Below are 22,044 nucleotides of genomic sequence, written 5' to 3'. Positions count from 1 at the left end.
TCCTCGGTAGTATAGTGGTCAGTATCCCCGCCTGTCACGCGGGAGACCCGGGTTCAATTCCCGGCCGGGGAGATGTACGTTTTTTTTTACTGTCAATTTTAAAAGAAGTGTCCCCTTCTTGACGCTGTTGGTCGTCAAGGACACCAATGTCTGTGTGTATGATGGATGTGCATAGTAGTATATATTACTGTCCATTTCTGGTAGGGATTTGGCTATGTATGGCAATGTCTAGTGATAGCTGTGTGTTTCTCACACGGAAAGGCATGCCCAGTGCTGACGTTTAAGCGTGTGAGTGTTTCAACTTGGATGAGAGCTGGGGTATGCCCTCCACTGTACAGCCTGTTATTTTGCCGTGTTGCTCTCAGCCAATCCTCGGTAGTATAGTGGTCAGTATCCCCGCCTGTCACGCGGGAGACCCGGGTTCAATTCCCGGCCGGGGAGATGTACGTTTTTTTTTACTGTCAATTTTAAAAGAAGTGTCCCCTTCTTGACGCTGTTGGTCGTCAAGGACACCAATGTCTGTGTGTATGATGGATGTGCATAGTAGTATATATTACTGTCCATTTCTGGTAGGGATTTGGCTATGTATGGCAATGTCTAGTGATAGCTGTGTGTTTCTCACACGGAAAGGCATGCCCAGTGCTGACGTTTAAGCGTGTGAGTGTTTCAACTTGGATGAGAGCTGGGGTATGCCCTCCACTGTACAGCCTGTTATTTTGCCGTGTTGCTCTCAGCCAATCCTCGGTAGTATAGTGGTCAGTATCCCCGCCTGTCACGCGGGAGACCCGGGTTCAATTCCCGGCCGGGGAGATGTACGTTTTTTTTTACTGTCAATTTTAAAAGAAGTGTCCCCTTCTTGACGCTGTTGGTCGTCAAGGACACCAATGTCTGTGTGTATGATGGATGTGCATAGTAGTATATATTACTGTCCATTTCTGGTAGGGATTTGGCTATGTATGGCAATGTCTAGTGATAGCTGTGTGTTTCTCACACGGAAAGGCATGCCCAGTGCTGACGTTTAAGCGTGTGAGTGTTTCAACTTGGATGAGAGCTGGGGTATGCCCTCCACTGTACAGCCTGTTATTTTGCCGTGTTGCTCTCAGCCAATCCTCGGTAGTATAGTGGTCAGTATCCCCGCCTGTCACGCGGGAGACCCGGGTTCAATTCCCGGCCGGGGAGATGTACGTTTTTTTTTACTGTCAATTTTAAAAGAAGTGTCCCCTTCTTGACGCTGTTGGTCGTCAAGGACACCAATGTCTGTGTGTATGATGGATGTGCATAGTAGTATATATTACTGTCCATTTCTGGTAGGGATTTGGCTATGTATGGCAATGTCTAGTGATAGCTGTGTGTTTCTCACACGGAAAGGCATGCCCAGTGCTGACGTTTAAGCGTGTGAGTGTTTCAACTTGGATGAGAGCTGGGGTATGCCCTCCACTGTACAGCCTGTTATTTTGCCGTGTTGCTCTCAGCCAATCCTCGGTAGTATAGTGGTCAGTATCCCCGCCTGTCACGCGGGAGACCCGGGTTCAATTCCCGGCCGGGGAGATGTACGTTTTTTTTTACTGTCAATTTTAAAAGAAGTGTCCCCTTCTTGACGCTGTTGGTCGTCAAGGACACCAATGTCTGTGTGTATGATGGATGTGCATAGTAGTATATATTACTGTCCATTTCTGGTAGGGATTTGGCTATGTATGGCAATGTCTAGTGATAGCTGTGTGTTTCTCACACGGAAAGGCATGCCCAGTGCTGACGTTTAAGCGTGTGAGTGTTTCAACTTGGATGAGAGCTGGGGTATGCCCTCCACTGTACAGCCTGTTATTTTGCCGTGTTGCTCTCAGCCAATCCTCGGTAGTATAGTGGTCAGTATCCCCGCCTGTCACGCGGGAGACCCGGGTTCAATTCCCGGCCGGGGAGATGTACGTTTTTTTTTACTGTCAATTTTAAAAGAAGTGTCCCCTTCTTGACGCTGTTGGTCGTCAAGGACACCAATGTCTGTGTGTATGATGGATGTGCATAGTAGTATATATTACTGTCCATTTCTGGTAGGGATTTGGCTATGTATGGCAATGTCTAGTGATAGCTGTGTGTTTCTCACACGGAAAGGCATGCCCAGTGCTGACGTTTAAGCGTGTGAGTGTTTCAACTTGGATGAGAGCTGGGGTATGCCCTCCACTGTACAGCCTGTTATTTTGCCGTGTTGCTCTCAGCCAATCCTCGGTAGTATAGTGGTCAGTATCCCCGCCTGTCACGCGGGAGACCCGGGTTCAATTCCCGGCCGGGGAGATGTACGTTTTTTTTTACTGTCAATTTTAAAAGAAGTGTCCCCTTCTTGACGCTGTTGGTCGTCAAGGACACCAATGTCTGTGTGTATGATGGATGTGCATAGTAGTATATATTACTGTCCATTTCTGGTAGGGATTTGGCTATGTATGGCAATGTCTAGTGATAGCTGTGTGTTTCTCACACGGAAAGGCATGCCCAGTGCTGACGTTTAAGCGTGTGAGTGTTTCAACTTGGATGAGAGCTGGGGTATGCCCTCCACTGTACAGCCTGTTATTTTGCCGTGTTGCTCTCAGCCAATCCTCGGTAGTATAGTGGTCAGTATCCCCGCCTGTCACGCGGGAGACCCGGGTTCAATTCCCGGCCGGGGAGATGTACGTTTTTTTTTACTGTCAATTTTAAAAGAAGTGTCCCCTTCTTGACGCTGTTGGTCGTCAAGGACACCAATGTCTGTGTGTATGATGGATGTGCATAGTAGTATATATTACTGTCCATTTCTGGTAGGGATTTGGCTATGTATGGCAATGTCTAGTGATAGCTGTGTGTTTCTCACACGGAAAGGCATGCCCAGTGCTGACGTTTAAGCGTGTGAGTGTTTCAACTTGGATGAGAGCTGGGGTATGCCCTCCACTGTACAGCCTGTTATTTTGCCGTGTTGCTCTCAGCCAATCCTCGGTAGTATAGTGGTCAGTATCCCCGCCTGTCACGCGGGAGACCCGGGTTCAATTCCCGGCCGGGGAGATGTACGTTTTTTTTTACTGTCAATTTTAAAAGAAGTGTCCCCTTCTTGACGCTGTTGGTCGTCAAGGACACCAATGTCTGTGTGTATGATGGATGTGCATAGTAGTATATATTACTGTCCATTTCTGGTAGGGATTTGGCTATGTATGGCAATGTCTAGTGATAGCTGTGTGTTTCTCACACGGAAAGGCATGCCCAGTGCTGACGTTTAAGCGTGTGAGTGTTTCAACTTGGATGAGAGCTGGGGTATGCCCTCCACTGTACAGCCTGTTATTTTGCCGTGTTGCTCTCAGCCAATCCTCGGTAGTATAGTGGTCAGTATCCCCGCCTGTCACGCGGGAGACCCGGGTTCAATTCCCGGCCGGGGAGATGTACGTTTTTTTTTACTGTCAATTTTAAAAGAAGTGTCCCCTTCTTGACGCTGTTGGTCGTCAAGGACACCAATGTCTGTGTGTATGATGGATGTGCATAGTAGTATATATTACTGTCCATTTCTGGTAGGGATTTGGCTATGTATGGCAATGTCTAGTGATAGCTGTGTGTTTCTCACACGGAAAGGCATGCCCAGTGCTGACGTTTAAGCGTGTGAGTGTTTCAACTTGGATGAGAGCTGGGGTATGCCCTCCACTGTACAGCCTGTTATTTTGCCGTGTTGCTCTCAGCCAATCCTCGGTAGTATAGTGGTCAGTATCCCCGCCTGTCACGCGGGAGACCCGGGTTCAATTCCCGGCCGGGGAGATGTACGTTTTTTTTTACTGTCAATTTTAAAAGAAGTGTCCCCTTCTTGACGCTGTTGGTCGTCAAGGACACCAATGTCTGTGTGTATGATGGATGTGCATAGTAGTATATATTACTGTCCATTTCTGGTAGGGATTTGGCTATGTATGGCAATGTCTAGTGATAGCTGTGTGTTTCTCACACGGAAAGGCATGCCCAGTGCTGACGTTTAAGCGTGTGAGTGTTTCAACTTGGATGAGAGCTGGGGTATGCCCTCCACTGTACAGCCTGTTATTTTGCCGTGTTGCTCTCAGCCAATCCTCGGTAGTATAGTGGTCAGTATCCCCGCCTGTCACGCGGGAGACCCGGGTTCAATTCCCGGCCGGGGAGATGTACGTTTTTTTTTACTGTCAATTTTAAAAGAAGTGTCCCCTTCTTGACGCTGTTGGTCGTCAAGGACACCAATGTCTGTGTGTATGATGGATGTGCATAGTAGTATATATTACTGTCCATTTCTGGTAGGGATTTGGCTATGTATGGCAATGTCTAGTGATAGCTGTGTGTTTCTCACACGGAAGGCATGCCCAGTGCTGAGCGGTTTAAGGCGTGTGAGTGTTTCAACTTGGATGAGAGCTGGGGTATGCCCTCCACTGTACAGCTGTTATTTTGCCGTGTTGCTCTCAGCCAATCCTCGGTAGTATAGTGGTCAGTATCCCCGCCTGTCACGCGGAGACCCGGGTTCAATTCCGGCCGGGGAGATGTACGTTTTTTTTTACTGTCAATTTTAAAAGAAGTGTCCCCTTCTTGACGCTGTTGGTGCGCAAGGACACCAATGTCTGTGTGTATGATGGATGTGCATAGTAGTATATATTACTGTCCATTTCTGGTAGGGATTTGGCTATGTATGGCAATGTCTAGTGATAGCTGTGTGTTTCTCACACGGAAAGGCATGCCCAGTGCTGACGTTTAAGCGTGTGAGTGTTTCAACTTGGATGAGAGCTGGGGTATGCCCTCCACTGTACAGCCTGTTATTTTGCCGTGTTGCTCTCAGCCAATCCTCGGTAGTATAGTGGTCAGTATCCCCGCCTGTCACGCGGGAGACCCGGGTTCAATTCCCGGCCGGGGAGATGTACGTTTTTTTTTACTGTCAATTTTAAAAGAAGTGTCCCCTTCTTGACGCTGTTGGTCGTCAAGGACACCAATGTCTGTGTGTATGATGGATGTGCATAGTAGTATATATTACTGTCCATTTCTGGTAGGGATTTGGCTATGTATGGCAATGTCTAGTGATAGCTGTGTGTTTCTCACACGGAAAGGCATGCCCAGTGCTGACGTTTAAGCGTGTGAGTGTTTCAACTTGGATGAGAGCTGGGGTATGCCCTCCACTGTACAGCCTGTTATTTTGCCGTGTTGCTCTCAGCCAATCCTCGGTAGTATAGTGGTCAGTATCCCCGCCTGTCACGCGGGAGACCCGGGTTCAATTCCCGGCCGGGGAGATGTACGTTTTTTTTTACTGTCAATTTTAAAAGAAGTGTCCCCTTCTTGACGCTGTTGGTCGTCAAGGACACCAATGTCTGTGTGTATGATGGATGTGCATAGTAGTATATATTACTGTCCATTTCTGGTAGGGATTTGGCTATGTATGGCAATGTCTAGTGATAGCTGTGTGTTTCTCACACGGAAAGGCATGCCCAGTGCTGACGTTTAAGCGTGTGAGTGTTTCAACTTGGATGAGAGCTGGGGTATGCCCTCCACTGTACAGCCTGTTATTTTGCCGTGTTGCTCTCAGCCAATCCTCGGTAGTATAGTGGTCAGTATCCCCGCCTGTCACGCGGGAGACCCGGGTTCAATTCCCGGCCGGGGAGATGTACGTTTTTTTTTACTGTCAATTTTAAAAGAAGTGTCCCCTTCTTGACGCTGTTGGTCGTCAAGGACACCAATGTCTGTGTGTATGATGGATGTGCATAGTAGTATATATTACTGTCCATTTCTGGTAGGGATTTGGCTATGTATGGCAATGTCTAGTGATAGCTGTGTGTTTCTCACACGGAAAGGCATGCCCAGTGCTGACGTTTAAGCGTGTGAGTGTTTCAACTTGGATGAGAGCTGGGGTATGCCCTCCACTGTACAGCCTGTTATTTTGCCGTGTTGCTCTCAGCCAATCCTCGGTAGTATAGTGGTCAGTATCCCCGCCTGTCACGCGGGAGACCCGGGTTCAATTCCCGGCCGGGGAGATGTACGTTTTTTTTTACTGTCAATTTTAAAAGAAGTGTCCCCTTCTTGACGCTGTTGGTCGTCAAGGACACCAATGTCTGTGTGTATGATGGATGTGCATAGTAGTATATATTACTGTCCATTTCTGGTAGGGATTTGGCTATGTATGGCAATGTCTAGTGATAGCTGTGTGTTTCTCACACGGAAAGGCATGCCCAGTGCTGACGTTTAAGCGTGTGAGTGTTTCAACTTGGATGAGAGCTGGGGTATGCCCTCCACTGTACAGCCTGTTATTTTGCCGTGTTGCTCTCAGCCAATCCTCGGTAGTATAGTGGTCAGTATCCCCGCCTGTCACGCGGGAGACCCGGGTTCAATTCCCGGCCGGGGAGATGTACGTTTTTTTTTACTGTCAATTTTAAAAGAAGTGTCCCCTTCTTGACGCTGTTGGTCGTCAAGGACACCAATGTCTGTGTGTATGATGGATGTGCATAGTAGTATATATTACTGTCCATTTCTGGTAGGGATTTGGCTATGTATGGCAATGTCTAGTGATAGCTGTGTGTTTCTCACACGGAAAGGCATGCCCAGTGCTGACGTTTAAGCGTGTGAGTGTTTCAACTTGGATGAGAGCTGGGGTATGCCCTCCACTGTACAGCCTGTTATTTTGCCGTGTTGCTCTCAGCCAATCCTCGGTAGTATAGTGGTCAGTATCCCCGCCTGTCACGCGGGAGACCCGGGTTCAATTCCCGGCCGGGGAGATGTACGTTTTTTTTTACTGTCAATTTTAAAAGAAGTGTCCCCTTCTTGACGCTGTTGGTCGTCAAGGACACCAATGTCTGTGTGTATGATGGATGTGCATAGTAGTATATATTACTGTCCATTTCTGGTAGGGATTTGGCTATGTATGGCAATGTCTAGTGATAGCTGTGTGTTTCTCACACGGAAAGGCATGCCCAGTGCTGACGTTTAAGCGTGTGAGTGTTTCAACTTGGATGAGAGCTGGGGTATGCCCTCCACTGTACAGCCTGTTATTTTGCCGTGTTGCTCTCAGCCAATCCTCGGTAGTATAGTGGTCAGTATCCCCGCCTGTCACGCGGGAGACCCGGGTTCAATTCCCGGCCGGGGAGATGTACGTTTTTTTTTACTGTCAATTTTAAAAGAAGTGTCCCCTTCTTGACGCTGTTGGTCGTCAAGGACACCAATGTCTGTGTGTATGATGGATGTGCATAGTAGTATATATTACTGTCCATTTCTGGTAGGGATTTGGCTATGTATGGCAATGTCTAGTGATAGCTGTGTGTTTCTCACACGGAAAGGCATGCCCAGTGCTGACGTTTAAGCGTGTGAGTGTTTCAACTTGGATGAGAGCTGGGGTATGCCCTCCACTGTACAGCCTGTTATTTTGCCGTGTTGCTCTCAGCCAATCCTCGGTAGTATAGTGGTCAGTATCCCCGCCTGTCACGCGGGAGACCCGGGTTCAATTCCCGGCCGGGGAGATGTACGTTTTTTTTTACTGTCAATTTTAAAAGAAGTGTCCCCTTCTTGACGCTGTTGGTCGTCAAGGACACCAATGTCTGTGTGTATGATGGATGTGCATAGTAGTATATATTACTGTCCATTTCTGGTAGGGATTTGGCTATGTATGGCAATGTCTAGTGATAGCTGTGTGTTTCTCACACGGAAAGGCATGCCCAGTGCTGACGTTTAAGCGTGTGAGTGTTTCAACTTGGATGAGAGCTGGGGTATGCCCTCCACTGTACAGCCTGTTATTTTGCCGTGTTGCTCTCAGCCAATCCTCGGTAGTATAGTGGTCAGTATCCCCGCCTGTCACGCGGGAGACCCGGGTTCAATTCCCGGCCGGGGAGATGTACGTTTTTTTTTACTGTCAATTTTAAAAGAAGTGTCCCCTTCTTGACGCTGTTGGTCGTCAAGGACACCAATGTCTGTGTGTATGATGGATGTGCATAGTAGTATATATTACTGTCCATTTCTGGTAGGGATTTGGCTATGTATGGCAATGTCTAGTGATAGCTGTGTGTTTCTCACACGGAAAGGCATGCCCAGTGCTGACGTTTAAGCGTGTGAGTGTTTCAACTTGGATGAGAGCTGGGGTATGCCCTCCACTGTACAGCCTGTTATTTTGCCGTGTTGCTCTCAGCCAATCCTCGGTAGTATAGTGGTCAGTATCCCCGCCTGTCACGCGGGAGACCCGGGTTCAATTCCCGGCCGGGGAGATGTACGTTTTTTTTTACTGTCAATTTTAAAAGAAGTGTCCCCTTCTTGACGCTGTTGGTCGTCAAGGACACCAATGTCTGTGTGTATGATGGATGTGCATAGTAGTATATATTACTGTCCATTTCTGGTAGGGATTTGGCTATGTATGGCAATGTCTAGTGATAGCTGTGTGTTTCTCACACGGAAAGGCATGCCCAGTGCTGACGTTTAAGCGTGTGAGTGTTTCAACTTGGATGAGAGCTGGGGTATGCCCTCCACTGTACAGCCTGTTATTTTGCCGTGTTGCTCTCAGCCAATCCTCGGTAGTATAGTGGTCAGTATCCCCGCCTGTCACGCGGGAGACCCGGGTTCAATTCCCGGCCGGGGAGATGTACGTTTTTTTTTACTGTCAATTTTAAAAGAAGTGTCCCCTTCTTGACGCTGTTGGTCGTCAAGGACACCAATGTCTGTGTGTATGATGGATGTGCATAGTAGTATATATTACTGTCCATTTCTGGTAGGGATTTGGCTATGTATGGCAATGTCTAGTGATAGCTGTGTGTTTCTCACACGGAAAGGCATGCCCAGTGCTGACGTTTAAGCGTGTGAGTGTTTCAACTTGGATGAGAGCTGGGGTATGCCCTCCACTGTACAGCCTGTTATTTTGCCGTGTTGCTCTCAGCCAATCCTCGGTAGTATAGTGGTCAGTATCCCCGCCTGTCACGCGGGAGACCCGGGTTCAATTCCCGGCCGGGGAGATGTACGTTTTTTTTTACTGTCAATTTTAAAAGAAGTGTCCCCTTCTTGACGCTGTTGGTCGTCAAGGACACCAATGTCTGTGTGTATGATGGATGTGCATAGTAGTATATATTACTGTCCATTTCTGGTAGGGATTTGGCTATGTATGGCAATGTCTAGTGATAGCTGTGTGTTTCTCACACGGAAAGGCATGCCCAGTGCTGACGTTTAAGCGTGTGAGTGTTTCAACTTGGATGAGAGCTGGGGTATGCCCTCCACTGTACAGCCTGTTATTTTGCCGTGTTGCTCTCAGCCAATCCTCGGTAGTATAGTGGTCAGTATCCCCGCCTGTCACGCGGGAGACCCGGGTTCAATTCCCGGCCGGGGAGATGTACGTTTTTTTTTACTGTCAATTTTAAAAGAAGTGTCCCCTTCTTGACGCTGTTGGTCGTCAAGGACACCAATGTCTGTGTGTATGATGGATGTGCATAGTAGTATATATTACTGTCCATTTCTGGTAGGGATTTGGCTATGTATGGCAATGTCTAGTGATAGCTGTGTGTTTCTCACACGGAAAGGCATGCCCAGTGCTGACGTTTAAGCGTGTGAGTGTTTCAACTTGGATGAGAGCTGGGGTATGCCCTCCACTGTACAGCCTGTTATTTTGCCGTGTTGCTCTCAGCCAATCCTCGGTAGTATAGTGGTCAGTATCCCCGCCTGTCACGCGGGAGACCCGGGTTCAATTCCCGGCCGGGGAGATGTACGTTTTTTTTTACTGTCAATTTTAAAAGAAGTGTCCCCTTCTTGACGCTGTTGGTCGTCAAGGACACCAATGTCTGTGTGTATGATGGATGTGCATAGTAGTATATATTACTGTCCATTTCTGGTAGGGATTTGGCTATGTATGGCAATGTCTAGTGATAGCTGTGTGTTTCTCACACGGAAAGGCATGCCCAGTGCTGACGTTTAAGCGTGTGAGTGTTTCAACTTGGATGAGAGCTGGGGTATGCCCTCCACTGTACAGCCTGTTATTTTGCCGTGTTGCTCTCAGCCAATCCTCGGTAGTATAGTGGTCAGTATCCCCGCCTGTCACGCGGGAGACCCGGGTTCAATTCCCGGCCGGGGAGATGTACGTTTTTTTTTACTGTCAATTTTAAAAGAAGTGTCCCCTTCTTGACGCTGTTGGTCGTCAAGGACACCAATGTCTGTGTGTATGATGGATGTGCATAGTAGTATATATTACTGTCCATTTCTGGTAGGGATTTGGCTATGTATGGCAATGTCTAGTGATAGCTGTGTGTTTCTCACACGGAAAGGCATGCCCAGTGCTGACGTTTAAGCGTGTGAGTGTTTCAACTTGGATGAGAGCTGGGGTATGCCCTCCACTGTACAGCCTGTTATTTTGCCGTGTTGCTCTCAGCCAATCCTCGGTAGTATAGTGGTCAGTATCCCCGCCTGTCACGCGGGAGACCCGGGTTCAATTCCCGGCCGGGGAGATGTACGTTTTTTTTTACTGTCAATTTTAAAAGAAGTGTCCCCTTCTTGACGCTGTTGGTCGTCAAGGACACCAATGTCTGTGTGTATGATGGATGTGCATAGTAGTATATATTACTGTCCATTTCTGGTAGGGATTTGGCTATGTATGGCAATGTCTAGTGATAGCTGTGTGTTTCTCACACGGAAAGGCATGCCCAGTGCTGACGTTTAAGCGTGTGAGTGTTTCAACTTGGATGAGAGCTGGGGTATGCCCTCCACTGTACAGCCTGTTATTTTGCCGTGTTGCTCTCAGCCAATCCTCGGTAGTATAGTGGTCAGTATCCCCGCCTGTCACGCGGGAGACCCGGGTTCAATTCCCGGCCGGGGAGATGTACGTTTTTTTTTACTGTCAATTTTAAAAGAAGTGTCCCCTTCTTGACGCTGTTGGTCGTCAAGGACACCAATGTCTGTGTGTATGATGGATGTGCATAGTAGTATATATTACTGTCCATTTCTGGTAGGGATTTGGCTATGTATGGCAATGTCTAGTGATAGCTGTGTGTTTCTCACACGGAAAGGCATGCCCAGTGCTGACGTTTAAGCGTGTGAGTGTTTCAACTTGGATGAGAGCTGGGGTATGCCCTCCACTGTACAGCCTGTTATTTTGCCGTGTTGCTCTCAGCCAATCCTCGGTAGTATAGTGGTCAGTATCCCCGCCTGTCACGCGGGAGACCCGGGTTCAATTCCCGGCCGGGGAGATGTACGTTTTTTTTTACTGTCAATTTTAAAAGAAGTGTCCCCTTCTTGACGCTGTTGGTCGTCAAGGACACCAATGTCTGTGTGTATGATGGATGTGCATAGTAGTATATATTACTGTCCATTTCTGGTAGGGATTTGGCTATGTATGGCAATGTCTAGTGATAGCTGTGTGTTTCTCACACGGAAAGGCATGCCCAGTGCTGACGTTTAAGCGTGTGAGTGTTTCAACTTGGATGAGAGCTGGGGTATGCCCTCCACTGTACAGCCTGTTATTTTGCCGTGTTGCTCTCAGCCAATCCTCGGTAGTATAGTGGTCAGTATCCCCGCCTGTCACGCGGGAGACCCGGGTTCAATTCCCGGCCGGGGAGATGTACGTTTTTTTTTACTGTCAATTTTAAAAGAAGTGTCCCCTTCTTGACGCTGTTGGTCGTCAAGGACACCAATGTCTGTGTGTATGATGGATGTGCATAGTAGTATATATTACTGTCCATTTCTGGTAGGGATTTGGCTATGTATGGCAATGTCTAGTGATAGCTGTGTGTTTCTCACACGGAAAGGCATGCCCAGTGCTGACGTTTAAGCGTGTGAGTGTTTCAACTTGGATGAGAGCTGGGGTATGCCCTCCACTGTACAGCCTGTTATTTTGCCGTGTTGCTCTCAGCCAATCCTCGGTAGTATAGTGGTCAGTATCCCCGCCTGTCACGCGGGAGACCCGGGTTCAATTCCCGGCCGGGGAGATGTACGTTTTTTTTTACTGTCAATTTTAAAAGAAGTGTCCCCTTCTTGACGCTGTTGGTCGTCAAGGACACCAATGTCTGTGTGTATGATGGATGTGCATAGTAGTATATATTACTGTCCATTTCTGGTAGGGATTTGGCTATGTATGGCAATGTCTAGTGATAGCTGTGTGTTTCTCACACGGAAAGGCATGCCCAGTGCTGACGTTTAAGCGTGTGAGTGTTTCAACTTGGATGAGAGCTGGGGTATGCCCTCCACTGTACAGCCTGTTATTTTGCCGTGTTGCTCTCAGCCAATCCTCGGTAGTATAGTGGTCAGTATCCCCGCCTGTCACGCGGGAGACCCGGGTTCAATTCCCGGCCGGGGAGATGTACGTTTTTTTTTACTGTCAATTTTAAAAGAAGTGTCCCCTTCTTGACGCTGTTGGTCGTCAAGGACACCAATGTCTGTGTGTATGATGGATGTGCATAGTAGTATATATTACTGTCCATTTCTGGTAGGGATTTGGCTATGTATGGCAATGTCTAGTGATAGCTGTGTGTTTCTCACACGGAAAGGCATGCCCAGTGCTGACGTTTAAGCGTGTGAGTGTTTCAACTTGGATGAGAGCTGGGGTATGCCCTCCACTGTACAGCCTGTTATTTTGCCGTGTTGCTCTCAGCCAATCCTCGGTAGTATAGTGGTCAGTATCCCCGCCTGTCACGCGGGAGACCCGGGTTCAATTCCCGGCCGGGGAGATGTACGTTTTTTTTTACTGTCAATTTTAAAAGAAGTGTCCCCTTCTTGACGCTGTTGGTCGTCAAGGACACCAATGTCTGTGTGTATGATGGATGTGCATAGTAGTATATATTACTGTCCATTTCTGGTAGGGATTTGGCTATGTATGGCAATGTCTAGTGATAGCTGTGTGTTTCTCACACGGAAAGGCATGCCCAGTGCTGACGTTTAAGCGTGTGAGTGTTTCAACTTGGATGAGAGCTGGGGTATGCCCTCCACTGTACAGCCTGTTATTTTGCCGTGTTGCTCTCAGCCAATCCTCGGTAGTATAGTGGTCAGTATCCCCGCCTGTCACGCGGGAGACCCGGGTTCAATTCCCGGCCGGGGAGATGTACGTTTTTTTTTACTGTCAATTTTAAAAGAAGTGTCCCCTTCTTGACGCTGTTGGTCGTCAAGGACACCAATGTCTGTGTGTATGATGGATGTGCATAGTAGTATATATTACTGTCCATTTCTGGTAGGGATTTGGCTATGTATGGCAATGTCTAGTGATAGCTGTGTGTTTCTCACACGGAAAGGCATGCCCAGTGCTGACGTTTAAGCGTGTGAGTGTTTCAACTTGGATGAGAGCTGGGGTATGCCCTCCACTGTACAGCCTGTTATTTTGCCGTGTTGCTCTCAGCCAATCCTCGGTAGTATAGTGGTCAGTATCCCCGCCTGTCACGCGGGAGACCCGGGTTCAATTCCCGGCCGGGGAGATGTACGTTTTTTTTTACTGTCAATTTTAAAAGAAGTGTCCCCTTCTTGACGCTGTTGGTCGTCAAGGACACCAATGTCTGTGTGTATGATGGATGTGCATAGTAGTATATATTACTGTCCATTTCTGGTAGGGATTTGGCTATGTATGGCAATGTCTAGTGATAGCTGTGTGTTTCTCACACGGAAAGGCATGCCCAGTGCTGACGTTTAAGCGTGTGAGTGTTTCAACTTGGATGAGAGCTGGGGTATGCCCTCCACTGTACAGCCTGTTATTTTGCCGTGTTGCTCTCAGCCAATCCTCGGTAGTATAGTGGTCAGTATCCCCGCCTGTCACGCGGGAGACCCGGGTTCAATTCCCGGCCGGGGAGATGTACGTTTTTTTTTACTGTCAATTTTAAAAGAAGTGTCCCCTTCTTGACGCTGTTGGTCGTCAAGGACACCAATGTCTGTGTGTATGATGGATGTGCATAGTAGTATATATTACTGTCCATTTCTGGTAGGGATTTGGCTATGTATGGCAATGTCTAGTGATAGCTGTGTGTTTCTCACACGGAAAGGCATGCCCAGTGCTGACGTTTAAGCGTGTGAGTGTTTCAACTTGGATGAGAGCTGGGGTATGCCCTCCACTGTACAGCCTGTTATTTTGCCGTGTTGCTCTCAGCCAATCCTCGGTAGTATAGTGGTCAGTATCCCCGCCTGTCACGCGGGAGACCCGGGTTCAATTCCCGGCCGGGGAGATGTACGTTTTTTTTTACTGTCAATTTTAAAAGAAGTGTCCCCTTCTTGACGCTGTTGGTCGTCAAGGACACCAATGTCTGTGTGTATGATGGATGTGCATAGTAGTATATATTACTGTCCATTTCTGGTAGGGATTTGGCTATGTATGGCAATGTCTAGTGATAGCTGTGTGTTTCTCACACGGAAAGGCATGCCCAGTGCTGACGTTTAAGCGTGTGAGTGTTTCAACTTGGATGAGAGCTGGGGTATGCCCTCCACTGTACAGCCTGTTATTTTGCCGTGTTGCTCTCAGCCAATCCTCGGTAGTATAGTGGTCAGTATCCCCGCCTGTCACGCGGGAGACCCGGGTTCAATTCCCGGCCGGGGAGATGTACGTTTTTTTTTACTGTCAATTTTAAAAGAAGTGTCCCCTTCTTGACGCTGTTGGTCGTCAAGGACACCAATGTCTGTGTGTATGATGGATGTGCATAGTAGTATATATTACTGTCCATTTCTGGTAGGGATTTGGCTATGTATGGCAATGTCTAGTGATAGCTGTGTGTTTCTCACACGGAAAGGCATGCCCAGTGCTGACGTTTAAGCGTGTGAGTGTTTCAACTTGGATGAGAGCTGGGGTATGCCCTCCACTGTACAGCCTGTTATTTTGCCGTGTTGCTCTCAGCCAATCCTCGGTAGTATAGTGGTCAGTATCCCCGCCTGTCACGCGGGAGACCCGGGTTCAATTCCCGGCCGGGGAGATGTACGTTTTTTTTTACTGTCAATTTTAAAAGAAGTGTCCCCTTCTTGACGCTGTTGGTCGTCAAGGACACCAATGTCTGTGTGTATGATGGATGTGCATAGTAGTATATATTACTGTCCATTTCTGGTAGGGATTTGGCTATGTATGGCAATGTCTAGTGATAGCTGTGTGTTTCTCACACGGAAAGGCATGCCCAGTGCTGACGTTTAAGCGTGTGAGTGTTTCAACTTGGATGAGAGCTGGGGTATGCCCTCCACTGTACAGCCTGTTATTTTGCCGTGTTGCTCTCAGCCAATCCTCGGTAGTATAGTGGTCAGTATCCCCGCCTGTCACGCGGGAGACCCGGGTTCAATTCCCGGCCGGGGAGATGTACGTTTTTTTTTACTGTCAATTTTAAAAGAAGTGTCCCCTTCTTGACGCTGTTGGTCGTCAAGGACACCAATGTCTGTGTGTATGATGGATGTGCATAGTAGTATATATTACTGTCCATTTCTGGTAGGGATTTGGCTATGTATGGCAATGTCTAGTGATAGCTGTGTGTTTCTCACACGGAAAGGCATGCCCAGTGCTGACGTTTAAGCGTGTGAGTGTTTCAACTTGGATGAGAGCTGGGGTATGCCCTCCACTGTACAGCCTGTTATTTTGCCGTGTTGCTCTCAGCCAATCCTCGGTAGTATAGTGGTCAGTATCCCCGCCTGTCACGCGGGAGACCCGGGTTCAATTCCCGGCCGGGGAGATGTACGTTTTTTTTTACTGTCAATTTTAAAAGAAGTGTCCCCTTCTTGACGCTGTTGGTCGTCAAGGACACCAATGTCTGTGTGTATGATGGATGTGCATAGTAGTATATATTACTGTCCATTTCTGGTAGGGATTTGGCTATGTATGGCAATGTCTAGTGATAGCTGTGTGTTTCTCACACGGAAAGGCATGCCCAGTGCTGACGTTTAAGCGTGTGAGTGTTTCAACTTGGATGAGAGCTGGGGTATGCCCTCCACTGTACAGCCTGTTATTTTGCCGTGTTGCTCTCAGCCAATCCTCGGTAGTATAGTGGTCAGTATCCCCGCCTGTCACGCGGGAGACCCGGGTTCAATTCCCGGCCGGGGAGATGTACGTTTTTTTTTACTGTCAATTTTAAAAGAAGTGTCCCCTTCTTGACGCTGTTGGTCGTCAAGGACACCAATGTCTGTGTGTATGATGGATGTGCATAGTAGTATATATTACTGTCCATTTCTGGTAGGGATTTGGCTATGTATGGCAATGTCTAGTGATAGCTGTGTGTTTCTCACACGGAAAGGCATGCCCAGTGCTGACGTTTAAGCGTGTGAGTGTTTCAACTTGGATGAGAGCTGGGGTATGCCCTCCACTGTACAGCCTGTTATTTTGCCGTGTTGCTCTCAGCCAATCCTCGGTAGTATAGTGGTCAGTATCCCCGCCTGTCACGCGGGAGACCCGGGTTCAATTCCCGGCCGGGGAGATGTACGTTTTTTTTTACTGTCAATTTTAAAAGAAGTGTCCCCTTCTTGACGCTGTTGGTCGTCAAGGACACCAATGTCTGTGTGTATGATGGATGTGCATAGTAGTATATATTACTGTCCATTTCTGGTAGGGATTTGGCTATGTATGGCAATGTCTAGTGATAGCTGTGTGTTTCTCACACGGAAAGGCATGCCCAGTGCTGACGTTTAAGCGTGTGAGTGTTTCAACTTGGATGAGAGCTGGGGTATGCCCTCCACTGTACAGCCTGTTATTTTGCCGTGTTGCTCTCAGCCAATCCTCGGTAGTATAGTGGTCAGTATCCCCGCCTGTCACGCGGGAGACCCGGGTTCAATTCCCGGCCGGGGAGATGTACGTTTTTTTTTACTGTCAATTTTAAAAGAAGTGTCCCCTTCTTGACGCTGTTGGTCGTCAAGGACACCAATGTCTGTGTGTATGATGGATGTGCATAGTAGTATATATTACTGTCCATTTCTGGTAGGGATTTGGCTATGTATGGCAATGTCTAGTGATAGCTGTGTGTTTCTCACACGGAAAGGCATGCCCAGTGCTGACGTTTAAGCGTGTGAGTGTTTCAACTTGGATGAGAGCTGGGGTATGCCCTCCACTGTACAGCCTGTTATTTTGCCGTGTTGCTCTCAGCCAATCCTCGGTAGTATAGTGGTCAGTATCCCCGCCTGTCACGCGGGAGACCCGGGTTCAATTCCCGGCCGGGGAGATGTACGTTTTTTTTTACTGTCAATTTTAAAAGAAGTGTCCCCTTCTTGACGCTGTTGGTCGTCAAGGACACCAATGTCTGTGTGTATGATGGATGTGCATAGTAGTATATATTACTGTCCATTTCTGGTAGGGATTTGGCTATGTATGGCAATGTCTAGTGATAGCTGTGTGTTTCTCACACGGAAAGGCATGCCCAGTGCTGACGTTTAAGCGTGTGAGTGTTTCAACTTGGATGAGAGCTGGGGTATGCCCTCCACTGTACAGCCTGTTATTTTGCCGTGTTGCTCTCAGCCAATCCTCGGTAGTATAGTGGTCAGTATCCCCGCCTGTCACGCGGGAGACCCGGGTTCAATTCCCGGCCGGGGAGATGTACGTTTTTTTTTACTGTCAATTTTAAAAGAAGTGTCCCCTTCTTGACGCTGTTGGTCGTCAAGGACACCAATGTCTGTGTGTATGATGGATGTGCATAGTAGTATATATTACTGTCCATTTCTGGTAGGGATTTGGCTATGTATGGCAATGTCTAGTGATAGCTGTGTGTTTCTCACACGGAAAGGCATGCCCAGTGCTGACGTTTAAGCGTGTGAGTGTTTCAACTTGGATGAGAGCTGGGGTATGCCCTCCACTGTACAGCCTGTTATTTTGCCGTGTTGCTCTCAGCCAATCCTCGGTAGTATAGTGGTCAGTATCCCCGCCTGTCACGCGGGAGACCCGGGTTCAATTCCCGGCCGGGGAGATGTACGTTTTTTTTTACTGTCAATTTTAAAAGAAGTGTCCCCTTCTTGACGCTGTTGGTCGTCAAGGACACCAATGTCTGTGTGTATGATGGATGTGCATAGTAGTATATATTACTGTCCATTTCTGGTAGGGATTTGGCTATGTATGGCAATGTCTAGTGATAGCTGTGTGTTTCTCACACGGAAAGGCATGCCCAGTGCTGACGTTTAAGCGTGTGAGTGTTTCAACTTGGATGAGAGCTGGGGTATGCCCTCCACTGTACAGCCTGTTATTTTGCCGTGTTGCTCTCAGCCAATCCTCGGTAGTATAGTGGTCAGTATCCCCGCCTGTCACGCGGGAGACCCGGGTTCAATTCCCGGCCGGGGAGATGTACGTTTTTTTTTACTGTCAATTTTAAAAGAAGTGTCCCCTTCTTGACGCTGTTGGTCGTCAAGGACACCAATGTCTGTGTGTATGATGGATGTGCATAGTAGTATATATTACTGTCCATTTCTGGTAGGGATTTGGCTATGTATGGCAATGTCTAGTGATAGCTGTGTGTTTCTCACACGGAAAGGCATGCCCAGTGCTGACGTTTAAGCGTGTGAGTGTTTCAACTTGGATGAGAGCTGGGGTATGCCCTCCACTGTACAGCCTGTTATTTTGCCGTGTTGCTCTCAGCCAATCCTCGGTAGTATAGTGGTCAGTATCCCCGCCTGTCACGCGGGAGACCCGGGTTCAATTCCCGGCCGGGGAGATGTACGTTTTTTTTTACTGTCAATTTTAAAAGAAGTGTCCCCTTCTTGACGCTGTTGGTCGTCAAGGACACCAATGTCTGTGTGTATGATGGATGTGCATAGTAGTATATATTACTGTCCATTTCTGGTAGGGATTTGGCTATGTATGGCAATGTCTAGTGATAGCTGTGTGTTTCTCACACGGAAAGGCATGCCCAGTGCTGACGTTTAAGCGTGTGAGTGTTTCAACTTGGATGAGAGCTGGGGTATGCCCTCCACTGTACAGCCTGTTATTTTGCCGTGTTGCTCTCAGCCAATCCTCGGTAGTATAGTGGTCAGTATCCCCGCCTGTCACGCGGGAGACCCGGGTTCAATTCCCGGCCGGGGAGATGTACGTTTTTTTTTACTGTCAATTTTAAAAGAAGTGTCCCCTTCTTGACGCTGTTGGTCGTCAAGGACACCAATGTCTGTGTGTATGATGGATGTGCATAGTAGTATATATTACTGTCCATTTCTGGTAGGGATTTGGCTATGTATGGCAATGTCTAGTGATAGCTGTGTGTTTCTCACACGGAAAGGCATGCCCAGTGCTGACGTTTAAGCGTGTGAGTGTTTCAACTTGGATGAGAGCTGGGGTATGCCCTCCACTGTACAGCCTGTTATTTTGCCGTGTTGCTCTCAGCCAATCCTCGGTAGTATAGTGGTCAGTATCCCCGCCTGTCACGCGGGAGACCCGGGTTCAATTCCCGGCCGGGGAGATGTACGTTTTTTTTTACTGTCAATTTTAAAAGAAGTGTCCCCTTCTTGACGCTGTTGGTCGTCAAGGACACCAATGTCTGTGTGTATGATGGATGTGCATAGTAGTATATATTACTGTCCATTTCTGGTAGGGATTTGGCTATGTATGGCAATGTCTAGTGATAGCTGTGTGTTTCTCACACGGAAAGGCATGCCCAGTGCTGACGTTTAAGCGTGTGAGTGTTTCAACTTGGATGAGAGCTGGGGTATGCCCTCCACTGTACAGCCTGTTATTTTGCCGTGTTGCTCTCAGCCAATCCTCGGTAGTATAGTGGTCAGTATCCCCGCCTGTCACGCGGGAGACCCGGGTTCAATTCCCGGCCGGGGAGATGTACGTTTTTTTTTACTGTCAATTTTAAAAGAAGTGTCCCCTTCTTGACGCTGTTGGTCGTCAAGGACACCAATGTCTGTGTGTATGATGGATGTGCATAGTAGTATATATTACTGTCCATTTCTGGTAGGGATTTGGCTATGTATGGCAATGTCTAGTGATAGCTGTGTGTTTCTCACACGGAAAGGCATGCCCAGTGCTGACGTTTAAGCGTGTGAGTGTTTCAACTTGGATGAGAGCTGGGGTATGCCCTCCACTGTACAGCCTGTTATTTTGCCGTGTTGCTCTCAGCCAATCCTCGGTAGTATAGTGGTCAGTATCCCCGCCTGTCACGCGGGAGACCCGGGTTCAATTCCCGGCCGGGGAGATGTACGTTTTTTTTTACTGTCAATTTTAAAAGAAGTGTCCCCTTCTTGACGCTGTTGGTCGTCAAGGACACCAATGTCTGTGTGTATGATGGATGTGCATAGTAGTATATATTACTGTCCATTTCTGGTAGGGATTTGGCTATGTATGGCAATGTCTAGTGATAGCTGTGTGTTTCTCACACGGAAAGGCATGCCCAGTGCTGACGTTTAAGCGTGTGAGTGTTTCAACTTGGATGAGAGCTGGGGTATGCCCTCCACTGTACAGCCTGTTATTTTGCCGTGTTGCTCTCAGCCAATCCTCGGTAGTATAGTGGTCAGTATCCCCGCCTGTCACGCGGGAGACCCGGGTTCAATTCCCGGCCGGGGAGATGTACGTTTTTTTTTACTGTCAATTTTAAAAGAAGTGTCCCCTTCTTGACGCTGTTGGTCGTCAAGGACACCAATGTCTGTGTGTATGATGGATGTGCATAGTAGTATATATTACTGTCCATTTCTGGTAGGGATTTGGCTATGTATGGCAATGTCTAGTGATAGCTGTGTGTTTCTCACACGGAAAGGCATGCCCAGTGCTGACGTTTAAGCGTGTGAGTGTTTCAACTTGGATGAGAGCTGGGGTATGCCCTCCACTGTACAGCCTGTTATTTTGCCGTGTTGCTCTCAGCCAATCCTCGGTAGTATAGTGGTCAGTATCCCCGCCTGTCACGCGGGAGACCCGGGTTCAATTCCCGGCCGGGGAGATGTATGTTTTTTTTTACTGTCAATTTTAAAAGAAGTGTCCCCTTCTTGACGCTGTTGGTCGTCAAGGACACCAATGTCTGTGTGTATGATGGATGTGCATAGTAGTATATATTACTGTCCATTTCTGGTAGGGATTTGGCTATGTATGGCAATGTCTAGTGATAGCTGTGTGTTTCTCACACGGAAAGGCATGCCCAGTGCTGACGTTTAAGCGTGTGAGTGTTTCAACTTGGATGAGAGCTGGGGTATGCCCTCCACTGTACAGCCTGTTATTTTGCCGTGTTGCTCTCAGCCAATCCTCGGTAGTATAGTGGTCAGTATCCCCGCCTGTCACGCGGGAGACCCGGGTTCAATTCCCGGCCGGGGAGATGTACGTTTTTTTTTACTGTCAATTTTAAAAGAAGTGTCCCCTTCTTGACGCTGTTGGTCGTCAAGGACACCAATGTCTGTGTGTATGATGGATGTGCATAGTAGTATATATTACTGTCCATTTCTGGTAGGGATTTGGCTATGTATGGCAATGTCTAGTGATAGCTGTGTGTTTCTCACACGGAAAGGCATGCCCAGTGCTGACGTTTAAGCGTGTGAGTGTTTCAACTTGGATGAGAGCTGGGGTATGCCCTCCACTGTACAGCCCTGTTATTTTGCCGTGTTGCTCTCAGCCAATCCTCGGTAGTATAGTGGTCAGTATCCCCGCCTGTCACGCGGGAGACCCGGGTTCAATTCCCGGCCGGGGAGATGTACGTTTTTTTTTACTGTCAATTTTAAAAGAAGTGTCCCCTTCTTGACGCTGTTGGTCGTCAAGGACACCAATGTCTGTGTGTATGATGGATGTGCATAGTAGTATATATTACTGTCCATTTCTGGTAGGGATTTGGCTATGTATGGCAATGTCTAGTGATAGCTGTGTGTTTCTCACACGGAAAGGCATGCCCAGTGCTGACGTTTAAGCGTGTGAGTGTTTCAACTTGGATGAGAGCTGGGGTATGCCCTCCACTGTACAGCCTGTTATTTTGCCGTGTTGCTCTCAGCCAATCCTCGGTAGTATAGTGGTCAGTATCCCCGCCTGTCACGCGGGAGACCCGGGTTCAATTCCCGGCCGGGGAGATGTATGTTTTTTTTTACTGTCAATTTTAAAAGAAGTGTCCCCTTCTTGACGCTGTTGGTCGTCAAGGACACCAATGTCTGTGTGTATGATGGATGTGCATAGTAGTATATATTACTGTCCATTCTGGTAGGGATTTGGCTATGTATGGCAATTGTCTAGTGATAGCTGTGTGTTTCTCACACGGAAAGGCATGCCCAGTG

At 48.0% G+C, this 22,044-nt stretch overlaps 59 non-coding genes across 59 annotated transcripts; all 59 read left to right on the top strand.

The window, feature by feature from the left end:
* On the top strand, positions 1-72 carry Trnad-guc (transfer RNA aspartic acid (anticodon GUC)). Its single transcript has one exon. It is a non-coding gene; the product is annotated as a tRNA-Asp (tRNA).
* Positions 73-369: 297 nt separating this feature from the next.
* Trnad-guc (transfer RNA aspartic acid (anticodon GUC)) lies at positions 370-441 on the top strand. Its single transcript has one exon. It is a non-coding gene; the product is annotated as a tRNA-Asp (tRNA).
* Positions 442-738: 297 nt separating this feature from the next.
* Positions 739-810, top strand: Trnad-guc (transfer RNA aspartic acid (anticodon GUC)). The gene has a single exon. It is a non-coding gene; the product is annotated as a tRNA-Asp (tRNA).
* A 297-nt stretch (positions 811-1,107) lies between these two features.
* Trnad-guc (transfer RNA aspartic acid (anticodon GUC)) lies at positions 1,108-1,179 on the top strand. Its single transcript has one exon. It is a non-coding gene; the product is annotated as a tRNA-Asp (tRNA).
* Positions 1,180-1,476: 297 nt separating this feature from the next.
* Trnad-guc (transfer RNA aspartic acid (anticodon GUC)) lies at positions 1,477-1,548 on the top strand. Its single transcript has one exon. It is a non-coding gene; the product is annotated as a tRNA-Asp (tRNA).
* Positions 1,549-1,845: 297 nt separating this feature from the next.
* Trnad-guc (transfer RNA aspartic acid (anticodon GUC)) lies at positions 1,846-1,917 on the top strand. Its single transcript has one exon. It is a non-coding gene; the product is annotated as a tRNA-Asp (tRNA).
* A 297-nt stretch (positions 1,918-2,214) lies between these two features.
* Trnad-guc (transfer RNA aspartic acid (anticodon GUC)) lies at positions 2,215-2,286 on the top strand. The gene has a single exon. It is a non-coding gene; the product is annotated as a tRNA-Asp (tRNA).
* A 297-nt stretch (positions 2,287-2,583) lies between these two features.
* Trnad-guc (transfer RNA aspartic acid (anticodon GUC)) lies at positions 2,584-2,655 on the top strand. Its single transcript has one exon. It is a non-coding gene; the product is annotated as a tRNA-Asp (tRNA).
* Positions 2,656-2,952: 297 nt separating this feature from the next.
* On the top strand, positions 2,953-3,024 carry Trnad-guc (transfer RNA aspartic acid (anticodon GUC)). The gene has a single exon. It is a non-coding gene; the product is annotated as a tRNA-Asp (tRNA).
* Positions 3,025-3,321: 297 nt separating this feature from the next.
* On the top strand, positions 3,322-3,393 carry Trnad-guc (transfer RNA aspartic acid (anticodon GUC)). The gene has a single exon. It is a non-coding gene; the product is annotated as a tRNA-Asp (tRNA).
* Positions 3,394-3,690: 297 nt separating this feature from the next.
* On the top strand, positions 3,691-3,762 carry Trnad-guc (transfer RNA aspartic acid (anticodon GUC)). Its single transcript has one exon. It is a non-coding gene; the product is annotated as a tRNA-Asp (tRNA).
* Positions 3,763-4,059: 297 nt separating this feature from the next.
* Trnad-guc (transfer RNA aspartic acid (anticodon GUC)) lies at positions 4,060-4,131 on the top strand. The gene has a single exon. It is a non-coding gene; the product is annotated as a tRNA-Asp (tRNA).
* Positions 4,132-4,796: 665 nt separating this feature from the next.
* On the top strand, positions 4,797-4,868 carry Trnad-guc (transfer RNA aspartic acid (anticodon GUC)). The gene has a single exon. It is a non-coding gene; the product is annotated as a tRNA-Asp (tRNA).
* Positions 4,869-5,165: 297 nt separating this feature from the next.
* On the top strand, positions 5,166-5,237 carry Trnad-guc (transfer RNA aspartic acid (anticodon GUC)). The gene has a single exon. It is a non-coding gene; the product is annotated as a tRNA-Asp (tRNA).
* A 297-nt stretch (positions 5,238-5,534) lies between these two features.
* Trnad-guc (transfer RNA aspartic acid (anticodon GUC)) lies at positions 5,535-5,606 on the top strand. The gene has a single exon. It is a non-coding gene; the product is annotated as a tRNA-Asp (tRNA).
* Positions 5,607-5,903: 297 nt separating this feature from the next.
* Trnad-guc (transfer RNA aspartic acid (anticodon GUC)) lies at positions 5,904-5,975 on the top strand. Its single transcript has one exon. It is a non-coding gene; the product is annotated as a tRNA-Asp (tRNA).
* Positions 5,976-6,272: 297 nt separating this feature from the next.
* On the top strand, positions 6,273-6,344 carry Trnad-guc (transfer RNA aspartic acid (anticodon GUC)). The gene has a single exon. It is a non-coding gene; the product is annotated as a tRNA-Asp (tRNA).
* Positions 6,345-6,641: 297 nt separating this feature from the next.
* Trnad-guc (transfer RNA aspartic acid (anticodon GUC)) lies at positions 6,642-6,713 on the top strand. The gene has a single exon. It is a non-coding gene; the product is annotated as a tRNA-Asp (tRNA).
* A 297-nt stretch (positions 6,714-7,010) lies between these two features.
* Positions 7,011-7,082, top strand: Trnad-guc (transfer RNA aspartic acid (anticodon GUC)). Its single transcript has one exon. It is a non-coding gene; the product is annotated as a tRNA-Asp (tRNA).
* Positions 7,083-7,379: 297 nt separating this feature from the next.
* On the top strand, positions 7,380-7,451 carry Trnad-guc (transfer RNA aspartic acid (anticodon GUC)). Its single transcript has one exon. It is a non-coding gene; the product is annotated as a tRNA-Asp (tRNA).
* A 297-nt stretch (positions 7,452-7,748) lies between these two features.
* Trnad-guc (transfer RNA aspartic acid (anticodon GUC)) lies at positions 7,749-7,820 on the top strand. The gene has a single exon. It is a non-coding gene; the product is annotated as a tRNA-Asp (tRNA).
* Positions 7,821-8,117: 297 nt separating this feature from the next.
* Trnad-guc (transfer RNA aspartic acid (anticodon GUC)) lies at positions 8,118-8,189 on the top strand. Its single transcript has one exon. It is a non-coding gene; the product is annotated as a tRNA-Asp (tRNA).
* A 297-nt stretch (positions 8,190-8,486) lies between these two features.
* Positions 8,487-8,558, top strand: Trnad-guc (transfer RNA aspartic acid (anticodon GUC)). The gene has a single exon. It is a non-coding gene; the product is annotated as a tRNA-Asp (tRNA).
* A 297-nt stretch (positions 8,559-8,855) lies between these two features.
* Trnad-guc (transfer RNA aspartic acid (anticodon GUC)) lies at positions 8,856-8,927 on the top strand. The gene has a single exon. It is a non-coding gene; the product is annotated as a tRNA-Asp (tRNA).
* Positions 8,928-9,224: 297 nt separating this feature from the next.
* On the top strand, positions 9,225-9,296 carry Trnad-guc (transfer RNA aspartic acid (anticodon GUC)). The gene has a single exon. It is a non-coding gene; the product is annotated as a tRNA-Asp (tRNA).
* Positions 9,297-9,593: 297 nt separating this feature from the next.
* Trnad-guc (transfer RNA aspartic acid (anticodon GUC)) lies at positions 9,594-9,665 on the top strand. Its single transcript has one exon. It is a non-coding gene; the product is annotated as a tRNA-Asp (tRNA).
* A 297-nt stretch (positions 9,666-9,962) lies between these two features.
* On the top strand, positions 9,963-10,034 carry Trnad-guc (transfer RNA aspartic acid (anticodon GUC)). The gene has a single exon. It is a non-coding gene; the product is annotated as a tRNA-Asp (tRNA).
* Positions 10,035-10,331: 297 nt separating this feature from the next.
* Trnad-guc (transfer RNA aspartic acid (anticodon GUC)) lies at positions 10,332-10,403 on the top strand. The gene has a single exon. It is a non-coding gene; the product is annotated as a tRNA-Asp (tRNA).
* Positions 10,404-10,700: 297 nt separating this feature from the next.
* On the top strand, positions 10,701-10,772 carry Trnad-guc (transfer RNA aspartic acid (anticodon GUC)). Its single transcript has one exon. It is a non-coding gene; the product is annotated as a tRNA-Asp (tRNA).
* A 297-nt stretch (positions 10,773-11,069) lies between these two features.
* On the top strand, positions 11,070-11,141 carry Trnad-guc (transfer RNA aspartic acid (anticodon GUC)). Its single transcript has one exon. It is a non-coding gene; the product is annotated as a tRNA-Asp (tRNA).
* Positions 11,142-11,438: 297 nt separating this feature from the next.
* On the top strand, positions 11,439-11,510 carry Trnad-guc (transfer RNA aspartic acid (anticodon GUC)). The gene has a single exon. It is a non-coding gene; the product is annotated as a tRNA-Asp (tRNA).
* A 297-nt stretch (positions 11,511-11,807) lies between these two features.
* On the top strand, positions 11,808-11,879 carry Trnad-guc (transfer RNA aspartic acid (anticodon GUC)). The gene has a single exon. It is a non-coding gene; the product is annotated as a tRNA-Asp (tRNA).
* Positions 11,880-12,176: 297 nt separating this feature from the next.
* Trnad-guc (transfer RNA aspartic acid (anticodon GUC)) lies at positions 12,177-12,248 on the top strand. Its single transcript has one exon. It is a non-coding gene; the product is annotated as a tRNA-Asp (tRNA).
* A 297-nt stretch (positions 12,249-12,545) lies between these two features.
* On the top strand, positions 12,546-12,617 carry Trnad-guc (transfer RNA aspartic acid (anticodon GUC)). The gene has a single exon. It is a non-coding gene; the product is annotated as a tRNA-Asp (tRNA).
* Positions 12,618-12,914: 297 nt separating this feature from the next.
* Positions 12,915-12,986, top strand: Trnad-guc (transfer RNA aspartic acid (anticodon GUC)). Its single transcript has one exon. It is a non-coding gene; the product is annotated as a tRNA-Asp (tRNA).
* A 297-nt stretch (positions 12,987-13,283) lies between these two features.
* Trnad-guc (transfer RNA aspartic acid (anticodon GUC)) lies at positions 13,284-13,355 on the top strand. Its single transcript has one exon. It is a non-coding gene; the product is annotated as a tRNA-Asp (tRNA).
* A 297-nt stretch (positions 13,356-13,652) lies between these two features.
* Positions 13,653-13,724, top strand: Trnad-guc (transfer RNA aspartic acid (anticodon GUC)). The gene has a single exon. It is a non-coding gene; the product is annotated as a tRNA-Asp (tRNA).
* Positions 13,725-14,021: 297 nt separating this feature from the next.
* Trnad-guc (transfer RNA aspartic acid (anticodon GUC)) lies at positions 14,022-14,093 on the top strand. Its single transcript has one exon. It is a non-coding gene; the product is annotated as a tRNA-Asp (tRNA).
* Positions 14,094-14,390: 297 nt separating this feature from the next.
* Positions 14,391-14,462, top strand: Trnad-guc (transfer RNA aspartic acid (anticodon GUC)). Its single transcript has one exon. It is a non-coding gene; the product is annotated as a tRNA-Asp (tRNA).
* A 297-nt stretch (positions 14,463-14,759) lies between these two features.
* Positions 14,760-14,831, top strand: Trnad-guc (transfer RNA aspartic acid (anticodon GUC)). The gene has a single exon. It is a non-coding gene; the product is annotated as a tRNA-Asp (tRNA).
* A 297-nt stretch (positions 14,832-15,128) lies between these two features.
* Trnad-guc (transfer RNA aspartic acid (anticodon GUC)) lies at positions 15,129-15,200 on the top strand. The gene has a single exon. It is a non-coding gene; the product is annotated as a tRNA-Asp (tRNA).
* Positions 15,201-15,497: 297 nt separating this feature from the next.
* Trnad-guc (transfer RNA aspartic acid (anticodon GUC)) lies at positions 15,498-15,569 on the top strand. Its single transcript has one exon. It is a non-coding gene; the product is annotated as a tRNA-Asp (tRNA).
* A 297-nt stretch (positions 15,570-15,866) lies between these two features.
* Positions 15,867-15,938, top strand: Trnad-guc (transfer RNA aspartic acid (anticodon GUC)). The gene has a single exon. It is a non-coding gene; the product is annotated as a tRNA-Asp (tRNA).
* Positions 15,939-16,235: 297 nt separating this feature from the next.
* Positions 16,236-16,307, top strand: Trnad-guc (transfer RNA aspartic acid (anticodon GUC)). The gene has a single exon. It is a non-coding gene; the product is annotated as a tRNA-Asp (tRNA).
* Positions 16,308-16,604: 297 nt separating this feature from the next.
* Trnad-guc (transfer RNA aspartic acid (anticodon GUC)) lies at positions 16,605-16,676 on the top strand. Its single transcript has one exon. It is a non-coding gene; the product is annotated as a tRNA-Asp (tRNA).
* A 297-nt stretch (positions 16,677-16,973) lies between these two features.
* Trnad-guc (transfer RNA aspartic acid (anticodon GUC)) lies at positions 16,974-17,045 on the top strand. The gene has a single exon. It is a non-coding gene; the product is annotated as a tRNA-Asp (tRNA).
* Positions 17,046-17,342: 297 nt separating this feature from the next.
* Positions 17,343-17,414, top strand: Trnad-guc (transfer RNA aspartic acid (anticodon GUC)). Its single transcript has one exon. It is a non-coding gene; the product is annotated as a tRNA-Asp (tRNA).
* A 297-nt stretch (positions 17,415-17,711) lies between these two features.
* Trnad-guc (transfer RNA aspartic acid (anticodon GUC)) lies at positions 17,712-17,783 on the top strand. The gene has a single exon. It is a non-coding gene; the product is annotated as a tRNA-Asp (tRNA).
* A 297-nt stretch (positions 17,784-18,080) lies between these two features.
* Trnad-guc (transfer RNA aspartic acid (anticodon GUC)) lies at positions 18,081-18,152 on the top strand. Its single transcript has one exon. It is a non-coding gene; the product is annotated as a tRNA-Asp (tRNA).
* Positions 18,153-18,449: 297 nt separating this feature from the next.
* Positions 18,450-18,521, top strand: Trnad-guc (transfer RNA aspartic acid (anticodon GUC)). Its single transcript has one exon. It is a non-coding gene; the product is annotated as a tRNA-Asp (tRNA).
* A 297-nt stretch (positions 18,522-18,818) lies between these two features.
* Positions 18,819-18,890, top strand: Trnad-guc (transfer RNA aspartic acid (anticodon GUC)). The gene has a single exon. It is a non-coding gene; the product is annotated as a tRNA-Asp (tRNA).
* A 297-nt stretch (positions 18,891-19,187) lies between these two features.
* Positions 19,188-19,259, top strand: Trnad-guc (transfer RNA aspartic acid (anticodon GUC)). The gene has a single exon. It is a non-coding gene; the product is annotated as a tRNA-Asp (tRNA).
* A 297-nt stretch (positions 19,260-19,556) lies between these two features.
* Positions 19,557-19,628, top strand: Trnad-guc (transfer RNA aspartic acid (anticodon GUC)). Its single transcript has one exon. It is a non-coding gene; the product is annotated as a tRNA-Asp (tRNA).
* A 297-nt stretch (positions 19,629-19,925) lies between these two features.
* Trnad-guc (transfer RNA aspartic acid (anticodon GUC)) lies at positions 19,926-19,997 on the top strand. Its single transcript has one exon. It is a non-coding gene; the product is annotated as a tRNA-Asp (tRNA).
* A 297-nt stretch (positions 19,998-20,294) lies between these two features.
* On the top strand, positions 20,295-20,366 carry Trnad-guc (transfer RNA aspartic acid (anticodon GUC)). Its single transcript has one exon. It is a non-coding gene; the product is annotated as a tRNA-Asp (tRNA).
* Positions 20,367-20,663: 297 nt separating this feature from the next.
* Trnad-guc (transfer RNA aspartic acid (anticodon GUC)) lies at positions 20,664-20,735 on the top strand. Its single transcript has one exon. It is a non-coding gene; the product is annotated as a tRNA-Asp (tRNA).
* Positions 20,736-21,032: 297 nt separating this feature from the next.
* On the top strand, positions 21,033-21,104 carry Trnad-guc (transfer RNA aspartic acid (anticodon GUC)). The gene has a single exon. It is a non-coding gene; the product is annotated as a tRNA-Asp (tRNA).
* Positions 21,105-21,402: 298 nt separating this feature from the next.
* Trnad-guc (transfer RNA aspartic acid (anticodon GUC)) lies at positions 21,403-21,474 on the top strand. The gene has a single exon. It is a non-coding gene; the product is annotated as a tRNA-Asp (tRNA).
* Positions 21,475-21,771: 297 nt separating this feature from the next.
* Positions 21,772-21,843, top strand: Trnad-guc (transfer RNA aspartic acid (anticodon GUC)). The gene has a single exon. It is a non-coding gene; the product is annotated as a tRNA-Asp (tRNA).
* The last annotated feature ends 201 nt before the right edge of the window (positions 21,844-22,044 follow it).

Source organism: Haliotis asinina, unplaced genomic scaffold (assembly GCF_037392515.1).
Source record: "Haliotis asinina isolate JCU_RB_2024 unplaced genomic scaffold, JCU_Hal_asi_v2 scaffold_79, whole genome shotgun sequence".
NCBI lineage: Eukaryota > Metazoa > Mollusca > Gastropoda > Lepetellida > Haliotidae > Haliotis > Haliotis asinina.
Note: the sequence above shows the minus strand (reverse complement) of the source record. Positions and strands in the feature narration are given on the sequence as shown.